The following is a 12,607-nucleotide window of genomic DNA, read 5'->3' on the forward strand; positions in this document are numbered from 1 at the left end:
TCGGAAGATGCTGACATGTGTTAATTAAGAACAGAATATTTCTGTGTAGAGGACGTGTCAATTTTACCCTTAAAGATTTTTGTGCTTCTTTGTAATTTGTATTATAGAATGTGTGGCAAAAGGTTTAATTAAAAACAAGTGGATTCATTTACTTTAATTCGGTAGTCCGTGAAACTGGGTGGCACAGAGGTTAGCCCGTTTCGGAGACCAAACTCTGAATTTCGGCCATCTTGCTTAAAAAAAACTTTCCAAGTCTGTCCATGAGTAACTTTATTGATATGCCTTAGTTGATTCAACTTTTTTATAAACCGTTATCAAATCTAACTGTACTTTTTTTTTTTTACAAAAATACTTTTCCTGCAGTCAGTCTAATACTTTCTAGCGGTTGTACGCCTTAAGAAAGTAGGATAAAATACCAGAACACTGGTTAATCTCAGTAGGGCTTTCGTCCTTTAATTGGCAACGCTGGTATGTCTCTGAAGAGAGTGAATGTGGCTCTGTATTATAGGGTGCCTGTGACAAACTGGCACATCATCCAGGGTTGGTTGCTGCCTTGTGCATGATGTTGCCAGATTGTTTTTAACAAATGGATGGATGAATAAGTTAAAGATCTAAAAATACAACACGTAGGGACATTTTTAATCAGAATAAACATTTTACTTGATACAGGAAAGCATCAGGCCAGAATGTCAGTGAACTGAAGAAATTCTATTTAGGTTTGATTTTGAAAAATGTCATCAAAGTCTTATAGTGAAATTCCTTTTTTCAATTTGCAGAGGAGCACTATGAGTAGCATGTGAATGGTCAAATTCAACAAATATTCTGTATTTTATTATATACAGAAGACAGCTGTGTGCTAATGGAACGACATACAGCAGCTGCACACTACAAACACACTGGATTACCAGTCTTAGAAAATACTTTAATGTCAACAGACTGAACTGTTAAGGTGTCCATGGACAGTTAGACTGGGAAGAGGCATGTGGAGAAGTCAGCCATTAAATTGTGCAGAGTGTGGAGAGAGAGGGGCGGATAGAGAACACTTCAAACAGAAGTATTGAAGAGGCAGTTCTGTGCTGTTAAAATCCATTGGTCTTGGCATAGGTGGTAATAAAGCAAGAGACAATTGTTACCTTGAATTCCAAGTGTACAGAGAAAGACTCTAGATTGATGCAGTTGGTTGTTGTGGAAAGCGTGGTCACGTTTGGCTGCTAAATAACCAGCAATCTTCTCCAGAGCCACCTAATACCAACATCGTTTGAGTGCTAGTCCATTCGTCTATTTTTGACTCCTTCTCCAGGGGCCTCATGTATAACGCCATGCGTAGAACTCACACTATAACATGGCGTAAGCACAAAAGCGGAAATGTTCGTACGCACAAAAAAATCCAGATGCATAAATCTGTGCGAACACCAACTTCCACATTCTTCTGCTCCGTAAATCCCAGTCAGCATGAAAAGTAACGCACGTGCACGCACCTGCTGTCCCGCTCCAACTCCTCCCAGAATTATGCCTCTTTGAATATGCAAATCGATATAAATAGCCTTCTGTGAAAAGACAATGGGAAAAGCTCGGGGGAAAATATAAGAATTTCAGTGAATACCAAGTGGAGGCAAAGGAAAAACGTACTATTTGTTGGTTTAAACAGTGGTATAATCAACAAAAGAAAGTTGATCGAGTGACATAGCGTGTCGGAGAAACTTGAAAGCTCAAGTTCACAAAGTCGCACAGTGCCTGAAATAAAAAAGAAGTCACATATCAAAGTCGGCGTGAAAAGGCGACTCGTAGCGGACCGTCTGAGTGTCATATGAAAGCTTATTAGGGTACAGAGAAAAAAAATAGGCACAAATTGGGAAAAAAGCACGAAATGTCAACTTTAATCTCGAAATTTCCACTTTAATCACGTAGTTTATTTTGTCATTAAAATAGAACATCATAAACTTCATTTTAAAATCGTTTAATTTACTAGTTTCTCAAATCCCATTGTAACTAAAGTAGCACATTAAATGCTTTGTTTTGTATTTGATCTTCTATGTGCTCTATGTGCATGAATCACTATGTGCTTCTGGGCTTTCTCTTCCTCCAAAAGGACACAGAATCCATTACATTCATGATATTACAGCTCTCTGAATAATTAAAATACTGAGATGTATACATGATATCATTTTCATGATGAAAGTTAAGGAATGTTATTAAACATGGGAACACGGTAGCGCAGTGATTGCTCATGTCTCACGCAAGATGCTTGCTGCACCATGCGCGACCTTCTATGAAATACTTAATTGTAGCAGTACTGTCTCTTTCAAACTTACTAACCCCCAATTCCTGTCCTTACTTTTCTTTCTCCAAATACCCAATCGCCACACAATCAGCTCTGTAATAGACGTTAAGCCATCATGTAAGCTTAGGATGCCGATTCTTCAAAACTTTTAAGGAACATTTAAATATCTTCGTAGTACGTGTTTAATTATTCTATCCATCTAACCTTCTAGTGTTGCGTCAGCACCAGCAAGAATACAACACGAGACAGGAACAGTCCCTGAACTAGCTAGCGCTGCGGCACCATGTCCTCACATGTTTAATTATTAACAATATAGATTATTTAAATGAAGTTAAAGTTTTTTCTGTATAATATAATAAACATATTTTGCTGCATTTCATCTTAAAAATAATATCGTCATTATATGTAAATACACGCTTTATAAAGTGTCTCAGGTTGTGCAATATTATAACTGTAGTGCAAGTTTACCGTGAGGTAATTGTACTTGTAAGTACAAACAGTTCTACAAGGAGCACTTGATGGACTGATTGAGTGCGTTTATAGTTCTTGAGATAGAAACTGTTTCTGAATCACGAGGTCCGTACAGGAAAGGCTTTGAAGCGTTTGCCGTGTGAGAGCAGTTCAAATAGGCAGCATGGCTGTAGCAGCGTGTGCTTGTTGCTGTATACTGATAATTCTCTTTCCGATCAGCTGCTGTAGATCTGATTCCCCACTCAGATACAGTAATACAAATACTCCAAGTGGTGCAGTGAGAGTAATATGGAAAAAGATGATCTGCTGTGGCAACCCCTAATGGGAGCAGCTGAAAGAAGAAGAAGATGGTGCAGTGAGTGTAACAACGCTAAAGCAGCTATGGTATTTGGAATACTTTGGCTATTCCCTGGACCATTATATTGTTACAGGTTAATTACAATCAGATGCCTTAAACTAATAAACAATATGCAGTTAGTTTCAGTGTACAGTAATCCCTCCTCCATCGCGGGGGTTGCATTCCAGACCCCCCCACGAAAGGTGAAAATAAGCGAAGTAGAAACCATATGTTTATATGGTTATTTTTATATTGTCATGCTTGGGTCACAGATTTGTACAGAAACACAGGAGGTTGTAGAGAGACAGGAACGTTATTCAAACACTGCAAACAAACATTTGTCTCTTTTTCAAAAGTTTAAACTGTGCTCCATGACAAGACAGAGATGACAGTTCCGTCTCACAATTAAAAGAATGCAAACATATCTTCCTCTTCAAAGGAGTACGCGTCAGGAGCAGAGACTGTCAGAAAGAGAGAGGAAAGCAAACAAATCAATAGGGCTGTTTGGCTTTTAAGTATGCGAAGCACCGCGGCACAAAGCTGTTGAAGGCGGCAGCTCACACCCCCTCCATCAGGAGCAGAGAAAGAGAGACAGAGAAAAACAAACAATCAAAAATCAATACGTGCCCTTCGAGCTTTTAAGTATGCGAAGCACCATGCAGCATGTCGCTTCACGAAGCAGCTGCACAGAAGGTAGCAACGTGAAGATAATCTTTCAGCATTTTTAGACTAGCATCCCTATCGTCTAGGTTTGTGAACAGCCCCCCTGCTCAATCCCCCTACGTCAGGATCAGAGAAAGTCAGCGCAAGAGAGAGAGAGAGAAAAGTAAGTTGGGTAGCTTCTCAGCCATCTGCCAATAGCGTCCCTTGTATGAAATCAACTGGGCAAACCAACTGAGGAAGCATGTACCAGAAATTAAAAGACCCATTGTCCGCAGAAATCCGCGAACCAGCAAAAAATCCGCGATATATATTTAAATATGCTTACATATAAAATCCGCGATAGAGTGAAGCCGCGAAAGGCGAAGCACGATATAGCGAGGGATTACTGTATATGATAAAGCCGCATCAGGGATGTGAATCTAAAAAAGAAAGGGTAACCACACAGGAACACTATTACTGTTTTGACGCTGGGTGCCGCCAGTTTGCAAAACCGAGCGGAGAACTTGCGTACGCCAGGGTTGGAGCTACTGTGAAAATGTGCATGGCTTTACGCGATTGAGTGTGGAAACGTTCGTACGCAACATTTTTGTGCGTACGCACCGTTTATACATGAGGCCCCAGGTCATTACCCTGTTATCAGAAACTGGAAAAGAACAGTTTAAGAGATATTGCTCTAAAATTGGTTGTTATTGTGTCCCTTGTCCATACTGAAGACTACTTGCTTCAGGCTGGGCGAACCAGAGACAAAAACTGGGAAACATCAATTTTCTAAGTCCAAACTAGCAACCCTCCAATGACCAAGTAGAGGAAGGTTTTGTAAAGAGGCAAAGCCTCTTTAGAATCTGTCCATTCAGGATACCACGCCAACCAAAGAGACAAGGTTATAACAGGTAGAAAGAACTTGCCTAATTGACAGAGCACTTTGGAGGCACTTCTCTATAAAAATGTAACAGTCTTGGCACAGGGTTCTCAGGGAGTCTCGATCTTGGCATGGACTGCTTTAAGGTGGTTGGGAGCAAGAGGCAGTTTCTACTTCAAATCCCATGGGAACAGAGGAAGACTCCAGGTGGGTGCTGGTGGTGTACATAGAAGAGAAGAGCAAGCCCTGCACTCTAAAAAAGTACTGGTTCTTTAATGGCATTTTATGGTTCTTTACTGGGTTCTGAACAACCTTGACCATTCTACTGAAAAGATCTAAAACAGAGACCTCAGTTGATCTATGCAAAGTATGTATTTCAGCTGTGTGAGAGGACTTGCCATTAGATTGTGATAAAAGATTGACAGTTTACATATGAGTAGTTTGTAGATCTGTTCCCTAAAGTAGCCACACTACACAATATTGTTAACAAGTTTATGAGCTACTACTATTGTGTAGCTTGCTGCACTGCAGGAAAATTTAGGAGTGCCTACTGTGCCCCATCAGTTACTGTATCTCAAGCCTCTGTAGTGAGAAACGTTGGTAAGTGACAGTAACCCACCCATTTTGTAATGATGTAGAAAGTTTACTTTGTATTTTAAATCCCAGAAAGAAAAGGCCTAACCATGAGCAGACTACTAAACTTAAAGTAAGAGAATAGTGTACTGACACAGAGCAAGACAGTAAAGGTTATTAATGAAAAGGACAACAAGATGAGGAGTATTCAGGGAACAAGCCAAAACTACAACTGAAAGTTAAGCTAGTCAGACGTCTGGTTTTACATCATTAACGTAAAATCGAGGTAACAGAAACAAGAGCAGAGTTCTAAAGCCAGAAAGTTAATATCACCAAAAGAACTGAACGCTAACATGGGAATCTTCCACAAAATCGGATGAGATATTGACACCAGCACTGACCATTCCACCTGCTGCATTAAAGATGTCATATGCCAAGGAACTTATGAAATCTCGACGCTCAGCTACAATGCAAGATGATGTCTTAGCATAGTGTTATAAAATTTAAACTTTCTCAAAATATCTTGTAGAAAAAAATAAATATAATTTTCACAGTCCCTTAGTTTCAAAACATCTAAATAGATGTACAGTATATTTAAAATAGTTCAGGAGAACCCTCAAAAATGAATGAAAACTGCTGATTATAACAAATAGGTCATTGATTGATAGAGCATTGATGACTTAGATGTCAGTAGCTAATGTAATGAGTGCACAGGGCAAAACTGCTCTCTATGTTTGGGTTCTTTAGTTTTTCATTTTTTTTTTATAAATTAGCCTGGCTCCCTTGTTTGTCCCTTATGGTTTTTGTGTTATTTTTAATTTTACTAGGTCGTCTTTCCCCATACATTTGTATATATAAGGCTCATTTTGCCTTACAGTAGCTTCAGTGTTGAAGCATTTGCTAACTTCTTGCTTTGCTTTTTGTCAACCTTTTGCATTTCCCTTGTGTAAGTTTGTTTGGTCTTTAAGTCATTTAAGTCTTCCTTTTTAATTTTTGCTGATGTTTTTTTTTTTAACTTTGATTCATGGGTTTTGAGTTTGGTTTGTTTATTCCTGGATTAACTTTGTGTTAATTTTTTTAATCTTTGTGTTTGATTTTGAACATTTTGTTTTAATTAGTTTTGCCTTTCTAAAATGTAGTTTTTGGATTTATTTTGTTGTGTTGTTTTCTTAGATTTTTCTTTAATCATATTTTAGGACTAATTTAAAAGCTTTGAGTTTTATTGTTTTTCTTTTTTTTCTAATTTTGGACAACTAGAATGTAATATATCAATATTGATTGCATATTAATAGTTTTTGGGTTTAGACCAGTTGTCTTCATGGATTTTTCCGTGTCCTTTATTTGAGAAATCATTACTACAATTCAAAATTGGAACTGAAAAATTAGACAGCTGCATTGTTATATGTGGCTTCTTTCTATTACAAATGAAACAGGTTGCAACTGACTCCATTGTTTTATTGATGGGTTTTTATTACTTACCAAAGCTGTGAAATTCAGTGTTGCTAGATTTCTGAGGACTCTGGGACTCCCTAATTAACCCTTGAGACACCCTGAAATCTGCAAAATCAAAATAATGGAGGATGCATTAAAATAATTTTGAAAACATGTTACGGTTTCATAAACCACTCGGTGCCCATTACTTGGTTTGTGAGAAAAGGCTAAAATTTAAATTGAGAAGAAATCATTATTAAGGTATTTGCTTTTATTTTGTCCAGCTTTGCCCTTGAAATGGTGTGTGTTTACCTGGTATATTTTTAAATTTTATTTCTACTGGTGGCCATCTTGAGTGCATTTAGTGCAATGCAGCTTGTTCCAGTTGTCAGGGTAACCTTTTTTGTTATTGAGTGGGCGTGGTCTTGAGGGTTATCATCTGTTTGTATTTGCAGTGGTGGGTTTAAATACTTCAAAATAATTTGCTGTGTCTTTACCAGAGCTGAGGGTTAAAAAAAAATAAAAATTCTAAACCTTTGGAAAATCTGTCTTGCTTTCAGTATTGATCTCTTGGGTTTCTGGCTTTTGTTTTGTCCTTCTGACCTTTGGCCTTGTTTCAGCGCATTACAATCTCCCAGTTTTGCCCATTTTCTGTTTCGCATCTCTCTCCTTGTTTGCCCTTTAAAAATCTTCCCAACATTACAATGTCATACATACTCTTTCCTAACTAGCATTCATAAATTTGAACTTACTTTTAAACAAACAAAACAGGGAAAATTTCCCAAATAATATAATATAATAATAGGATTCTGTTTGGCCTAAGATTGAGTATCTATCTATCTATCTATCTATCTATCTATCTATCTATCTATCTATCTATCTATCTATCTATCTATCTATCTATCTATCTATCTATCTATCTATCTATCATGAAACACCATAAATAATTTAATAAAGTGTAATTTACAAATTTCTATTACTTTTTCTAAAACTAAATTTGTACAGGTGTTCAAATAGCTATGCAATTGTGATTCATGGGTATTTAACTGCTGGGAGATGGACAAATACTACTGGAAAAATGTAAGCCGATGTGCAATGTTATTAAATCAGAAACAATATGGTCCTTTTCAAAATATTTTGAACCCTACAATTTTATGGAGCTCTATGTTCTTTAACCCCTCTTTTGTGCTTATTCCTTTTTTTTTTTAATTAATTTTATATTTGATGGGTTCATTTGGGATTTCTGAATAATTGGTTTTGGTTTTAGAATTTTTACTCAGACTTTGTTGCTCTGTTACATATGGCTTTGGTTTGCATCCTCTTGTTAGTTTTCGTTTTTTATTATGTGAATTATTAATTTATTTATAACTTTATTTCTTCTATGTTTAGAATACAGTACAGTATTCAGTTTATTTTCTTCTGTCCATTTAGTTTTTTAAGAATTTTTAAGAATTTGATTGAATGCTTTTTAAATGTATCCTTTGTTGAATTAAATTATTTGATAAATCAACTAAGTCTTACCTTGTGGCATTCTTTGAGTCTCGAAGAGTTTATTGTTTTTGTCTTCCCATTTGAGAAATTATTTGTAATACATATAAAGTATGTATATATGTATACTGTATATAATAATATATAAAATAATATACAAGGGACATTCAAAAAGTTTCCATACTTTTTTTTAACTGTATTTATTAAGAATTAAAATAAAAATTACATCACTTTTCTACATAGTCACCTTTGTTTGTGATGCAATTTTCCCAGCGTCATACCAACTTTTAAATGGCTAATTACTACTCCTCCTGTCTTCACCGTTTCCGACGAAAATATAAAAGTGCAGAAACTTTTTGAACGTCCCTCTTATATGGAAGTGATGAGTAGATCAGTAATGGTATTAAGCATTGTATCATCTACTTAATGCAATACTTTATGTCTTTTAAGTCCTTCACTTACAATTTCTCTACTCTCTGGTTGTTTACTATGTAGGTGATGAGGAAGTTGATGGCACTAGCAGTCTAAATTAGTCACAAGGAAGACACCTTTCTGCACTGACTGCACTAAATGGCAGCAAACCGGAGTAACGATGAAATTAAGAGTTGGAAGTTGGCCATGCAAACAAGGCAAGGTCATGTTCAGGAAGAGAAACGAAAATTGTTGTTAGGGAACTGCAGGAAAGTCAAAAAACAGTAATTTACTTGGTCAAGATGTAAACCTAAGGATGTAGTTAACATATAGAAAAAGTTTGTAACTAGAAATCAATATTTAAATTCCAAGAAAATCAAGAAACAATTTTAAGTTGTATCCACAAACTTGGGCAACCCGGAACTTCATGGTGTTGACCATTATACCTTTGACACAGTGATGTAACATGCCACACAATTCAGGCTGACAATTGGATAGCAACTTTAAATAGAAAGGTCTCAAAATAGTGGCAACCATAAGAAAAACAAGATTGCACCATGGGGAAAACATTGTTAAAAATATGTTTAAACAAGAAATAAACATAATCACTAGATTCTATGATGCACAAAACCTCCAAAACTGTGTTTCATATATTTTTAGAAACCAAGAAATCATTTCTTCTTCTGCTTCTTATGTGCCTTGATCTGAAGGTTAGTAACCATGGGTTTCTATTTCACCCATCCTGTCTTTCTTTTTCTTCCCCACATTCTTTTGATGCTGAACATTGTTTTATATCATCATCATGTTCTTCTTTGTCTTTTATTTTCTCTGGTTCAATCTATTATTCCTTCTACCACCAATTGTGCCCCTTATCATGTCTTTCTTTCATCATCTCCTCCACCATACTCTTTTTCTATACTCATACTCATCCTGTTCATCAGTTATTCATTTGTACCGTTCTCTCTCCAACTAATTTTCATTATCCTTTCATTATATTTCAGAATCTTAATAATTACTTTCCAAACATCGCTTCCAAATGTCGCTATCATAATCTCACACAAGGAAGGTATACATTCTCAGGAATTCTTTGCAGTCCCAGATGTTTTACTTATTCTTCTGCTCTGTAATCCAGGTTCCAATGTGTTTCTATTCCATCACCTGCTGTAATTGTTGACCTTCCACTTTATTTATTTATCGGTGATGTTTCCTTCTTGGTAATCACTATTACTTTAGACCCCCCTTGCATTATATTCAATTGTATACTCTTTTTTGTAGATCCCTTCTACCATGTTTAGCAGATTGTTTATAAACTGTTTAGAATAATTAAAAACAAAAGGCTGAGCATAACACTGTCTAGATCCATGTTTTAAAAGTAAATATGAGGGACATTCAAAAAGTTTCCACACTTTTATATTTTCGTTGGAAACAGTGAAGGCGGCAGGAGTAGTAATTGGTCATGTCTGAGAGGGTCATGTGACTCGTTCTGTCTGGCAAGCCGGCTGCCCTTGCAGTTTACTATAAGAGTTGTCACACTGTGTTGAAGATGGCTGCGAAACTTATACATTTCACCAAAGATGAACAGCATTCTGTCATACGGTTTTTGTGGGCAGAAGGTGTGCTGGGAGCACAAATTCATCTCTGCATGTTTTCTCAGTATTGGAATAAACTTCTCTCTTGTAGAGTCATCTATGAGTGGACTGAAGTGTTCAAAAATGATCGTACTAGTGTGACAGAAACAGAGCACTCCAAATATCCAGCTACAGCCATGACCATGAGGAATGAAGAAAGATGATGTGAAAGCAGTAATGTATCAGTGGCTACACACTCAACCAAAAACATTTTTTGCTGATGGCATTAAAAATTTGGTACAATGCTGGGAAAATTCTTAATAAATAGAATAATTAATAAATAGAGTTAAAGTGCGAAAACTTTTTGAACATCCCACGTAATACAAATTTATTTTATGTACAGAAAATTAAAAATTCTGTGTGAGATTATAGTAGCTTAATCTATGTACATATAGCACCAGCAGCCATACCAAATGTACTTCAGAACAGGTCATCCACCTGAAGCAAAGCCTGGCCAGTACTTGGATGGGAGACTAACCTGGAAAAAAGCTTAGGTTCCTGCTGGAAGAGGTCTTGGTGAGGCCAGGAGAGGACTCTTACCTTGTGGTCTGAATATGGATTCCAATGCCCCAGTGTAGTGTCAGGAAGACTGTGCTGTAAAAATGGTGCATTCCTTGGCACAAGACATAAAACTGAGGTCCTGACTATGTGCTCATAAAAGATCCTTGGGCATCCTATGTAAAGAGTAGGGTGTATCACGATGTCCTGGCTTAATCGACGACCACGCCCTAGTCATTCTGGCCCCCTAATTATCCTCTGTCTCTAATTGGATGACTCTCACCCCTTCACCACTTAATAGCCAATGTGTGTTGAGCTTACTGGAGTAAAATGGCTGCTGTAGCCTCATTCAGGTGGATGCTGCACATTGGGGATGGTTGAAGTGGCTCCACACTCACTATGTAAAGCACTTTGAGTAGTGAGAAAAGTGCTATATTTAATGTAAAGAATTATTATTATTATCCATAGGGGACTGCTCTAAAACTACAAGGGAAGCTCCGCCTTTTTGAAAATGTCACAAAGAAAAATTTGTCAAATATTTACTACAACAACGTTTACTTATATAGCACAGTTTTGTACAACAATGTAGCTCAGAATGCTTTACAAGATGACAGAGAAAAAGTTACAAGAAAAGACAAACAATTAAGATAAGGCAATATAATTAAACAGTAAGTAAGAAAGTAAAATAAGGTAAGGTCAAATGGAGGGATAGACAGAAAAAAAAAAAAAAAAACACCAATTAGGCTGGAGAAAAATAAGATCTGCAGGAGTTCCAAGGCCAAAATACTGTTGTACCTACATTGCTGTTACAAAGAGCATGCTAGAACATTTTCAACTTCATGGCTAGTTCATTCAGAATCAGTAATAATTTCTTGCAGGTCATCTAACACGATTTTTTTTTTCTCACACATTCCCATGGCAGCATGATTCAATAAAACCCATTGAAGTGCAGCTTCACTGGACTTCAGTGGTACTTCAGTGTATACTTTGTTTTCAGTGCAGTAAAGCTAGACAGTTATTGGACAAATGTTTCGAAATGTCATTTCCAGGGAAACTTAATATCTCTGGGAGTAAATGGGGGCAGTGGGCTGGCTAGGATGTTGGGCTGCTGCATGATGATTGGAGGAACTGTCAAAGTGGCTGAACCTCTTTTTGATTGACAGTATTTTGGCATTGGAGCATTTCAAGTTTAGTCCCATGCAGATTTTTGGCAAGTGAAGTCGTGAGACAAGCTGCTGCTCGTAGTCTGTTATTTGCTAGTGATAGAGCCCAGTATTTTCATTTGTACATATCCTACTGTAAACAGAAAACATAAATATAGCATTCTTGAGTATGCTCCTTTTTTCATTTTAGATAGGTTTGTTCATTTATTTCACAACAGGTTGCAAGAGGTAGGGTCAACTAGCCAGCCAGCCTGCTAGCTAACTGTGCATAATGGCAGACTGTGCTAATATTGTTGATCTTATTTTGGTGAAGCCATTTGATAGTCTTCCTTATGAGGAGAGACTCAGAATTAAACAACAGGGCAGATCAATGTCCAAGACTGATTTGATTCAAAAGTCAGGGAAAAATAAAGGGGTCTTTTCAACTCTTCGGGTATAACAAGGTGAGTTGGGTGACGGGAACTTCTCTGACAAAAAAAAATGCACTGTTGGCCATGCTTCTTAATGAAACCTTCTCAAGTTGTTTTGGCAAAACGGGGTTTCGGAGATCTGGCTAACTTTGACAGGGCATAGAAATGATGTGAGGTAAGGAATGAACATGTGAGTTCATATTCATGTTTAAGTTGTCTTGGTAGGGTCAGAGTAGAACTTGCGATTAATGATGGTGTCCACATTCAGGTGAAAACACAATGAAACGTGGAGAAAAAAAAAACAGAGCTTTTCTTAAATGAATACCTGATGTCACCTAACTGCTTGACTGATGAGGGTAATGAATGTGCTAGCAAGGGGAACTTTGGAGAATTC

The 12,607-nt window shown here is 37.0% G+C and overlaps 1 protein-coding gene across 1 annotated transcript in view; it reads left to right on the forward strand.

Annotated features, from left to right (window-relative positions):
• sv2a (synaptic vesicle glycoprotein 2A) overlaps window positions 1-12,607 on the forward strand; it is an 885,655-nt gene that overhangs the window by 794,483 nt on the left and 78,565 nt on the right. The gene's annotated exons all lie outside the window — the stretch shown is intronic.

This window comes from Erpetoichthys calabaricus, chromosome 2 (assembly GCF_900747795.2).
Source record: "Erpetoichthys calabaricus chromosome 2, fErpCal1.3, whole genome shotgun sequence".
In the NCBI taxonomy this organism is placed as follows: domain Eukaryota; kingdom Metazoa; phylum Chordata; class Cladistia; order Polypteriformes; family Polypteridae; genus Erpetoichthys; species Erpetoichthys calabaricus.